This window comes from Tupaia chinensis, unplaced genomic scaffold (genome assembly GCF_000334495.1).
Source record: "Tupaia chinensis unplaced genomic scaffold, TupChi_1.0 Scaffold000312_1, whole genome shotgun sequence".
Classification (NCBI taxonomy): domain Eukaryota; kingdom Metazoa; phylum Chordata; class Mammalia; order Scandentia; family Tupaiidae; genus Tupaia; species Tupaia belangeri.
Genome location: NW_006159804.1, coordinates 733,694 through 736,880, shown reverse-complemented (window position 1 = coordinate 736,880; position 3,187 = coordinate 733,694).

Genomic DNA, 3,187 nt, shown 5'->3' with positions numbered 1-3,187 from the left:
AGCCATGTTGGAGGAACAAAAATTCTGACCTGGCAGCCTCTAACATCCTGACAGAATCTTATTGAATGTGCTTTTGTGAACAGGAAGGGGAGTTAGAGACACAGTCTAGCTCTCACAGCTGTGGGGTGGTGAGCATCTCAACACAGCACAGTTATAGAAAGTGCACTCCTAACTCCTACTCCTTCAACGAGTGCATCCAAATAGAATGGCTCCTCTCAGCCAAAAATGTATTCTTCCATAAGACAGACACTAAAAAATTTCTCCTCACAGGTCGAAACATTTTACCGCTATAAGCAGTAAGTTTAAAGCTATACAGGAGGACTATACATGGCTTAAATGCTATCATGCTAATTCTAGCAGTCAGAAAAATATAAACAGCAACTTTGTATGCAGGAAATAAAAGACATCAGAACAGCCCAGGCATGGTGGTGCAGTGGTAGTGCCCCACCCTGTGATGCTGTAGCCACACCAAAGATCAAGATCTAGAACCTGGTCTGACCTGAAACACACAGTGTGTGCATGTGCACCCGTGATCCTGGCTGGCTGGAAGGCTGGGTGGGGATGTGTGTGTACAGCGCATGTGGGGGACATCCAGTGTGACAATAGCATGTTTAGAGTGCTGCCACTAACACCCCCCATCGTCCTTTCTTGAAAGAGCTAAAATAAATAAGCTACTATAAAAATTCATCAGAGTGATAAACTTCTGGTAGTTACCAACTAACAGAGAAAGCATGGGCTTTGGCATCAAGTGGACCTGGATTTGAACTGATTCTGACACTTATTAGCAATATGGCCTTGCCCATGTTGCTTAACCACACTTGAGCCTATTTCCTGTTTTACGAGACAGAGAGGATAATATTTACCTCACAGAGTTATTACAAAGATTAAATGAGATGACGCAGCTCAGACAATTGACACAATGCCTGCCACGTTAGCAAGGACTTGTACATTTACCTTTCCAGTTCCTTATGTTGAAGGCAAAGCATAATTTCCATGAACACTTAGCTTTCGCTATCATAGTGTTTAAATCGAAAGGGTTTTTTTATCAAGAGCTCAATCATACTCTTAGAATGCAGTGAAAAGCATGACTGAGTCATAGATAATAAGCAAAAAGGAGAAAGAATGCATCTGTGTTTGATGCTGTTAGCTACAGTCCAGGGACCTTCCGATTTTCAACAGATTGTGTTCCAAAACTTAATTTGTGAGTCACTTTCTGGAAGCAATTTTATAGATGGCAGTTAGATTCTCAAACCACCTTAGAAGAATATATTTGACCTATAATATGGTTGACTAAACTACTTTAATTCTGGTTTCCAAGAACAGAGCTTCATGTGGTAGAAGAGAAAGATACATTTAAGAAGGGGATACGGGGCATTGTGAAGGGGAAAAAACTCCGAAAGCAATGGATGAGGGAAAAAATAACTACCGTTCATGATGCATCCATTAGGTCCTAGCAATGTACTATGTGTTTTTTATTTGATTCGTATAGCGTTTCTGAAATAGGCATTTCCCTTATTTACCTGTAATAACAATTACAACCCCGAAGTTCAGAGAGGTTAATTTATTGTTCCAAAGTACATAACAAGCAAATAATGAAAGTAGAACAGTATTTTGAATTAGGTAAAGCTGGTGAACAATCAAGACCGATCAGAAAACAAAATTTCAGCTAATAAACTCCAGAAAGATGATGCCATTTTTAGAGTGTGAAAGATCCCTACAAATCATTTAGCTAAAATTACAGAAGTTTTATATGTATATCTATGTATGAGTATGTGTATAAACACACACACACACACACACATATGCATATATATACATATATATGTTTCAATTTAAATATAATTAATTTAAATAAAATTTAGGCAAATGGTATAACATTTTTCAAATAGTATAGGATGGTGTGAAAGAGCTAAGAATTTCCCACAACCTATAGTTTCATTTTTATTCTTTTACCACAGTACATTTGGCTATTACATGTACTGACAAAGAGGATTACATATAATATGAGGGAATTTCAAAACATTTGTGGGAAAATATTGGGTCATTAGAAAAGTCATGATATATTTTTCTATTCAAAAATGCACCATGACTTTTCTGACAACTCAATAGAATAAAAATATGAGTTTGTTTGGGTGCAAAAAAGATATTAAATTCACACATAGCTTTTCATAATATGTATTTTCCATTAATTCTTCAAAGACCCCCTCATATATATAGCCATGAACTACATAAAAAAGTTTGGTCAACGACAAACTGTATATACAGTGGTAGCCCCAGAAAATTATAATAGGCTATATTATTTAGCCTAGGTGTGTAGTAGGCTATACCATCAAGGTTTATTACAATGGCAAAATCACCTAACAATGCAATTCTCAGAATGTATCCCCACCATCAAGTAATCCACATGGCTATATATACTTACATTTAGTATTTCACTTAATAATATATCTTAGAGCTCTTTCTTTTAAAAAAAATATTTATTTATTTATTTTTAATTTGCTGTAGTGCACACACACTAACAGAGAGAGGGAGAGAGAAGGAAAGTGAGAAAGCAAGCCATCATCAGTTCTGGACTCAAACTGCAGCTGGCCATGTGAAAGTCCAGCACCTTATCCACCACACCACCTGCTGGTCCCCTAAAACTCTTCTACATCAGCACCAACAAACCTAACCTATTATTTCCATGGATGAAAGTAATTGGTTCAAACATTAAAACTTAATTTACCTACAGTCTCCTCCTAATGGGAACTTTTATGTTTTCCAGTCGTTCGCTATTACTGCTATCACACCTTGTTCAAATATCAGCATCCTTCTGTAAGGGTATTATTAAGTAAATCCTGAGCCGTGAAGTAGCTTGGTCAAATGTACTGTGAATTTAAAATTTTGGTTAATAATGCCGAATTTCTTTCAGAAATGTTACATCAATGTATAGGTCTACTCATTCTGTATTAATTGACTTCTATTTTACTCTATTCAAGCTGCTATAACAAAATGCCATGGATTGGATGGTGTATAAGCAACAGAAATGTATGTCTCATGACTCTGGAGGCTGGGAAACCCAAGATCAAGGTGTCAGTGGATTCAGTGTCTGATAAGTGGCCACTTCCACATAGAACACAGATAGTGCCTTCTTGCCATGTCATTATGTGGTGGAAGGGGCAATTGTCTCTCTCAGCATCTTTATAAG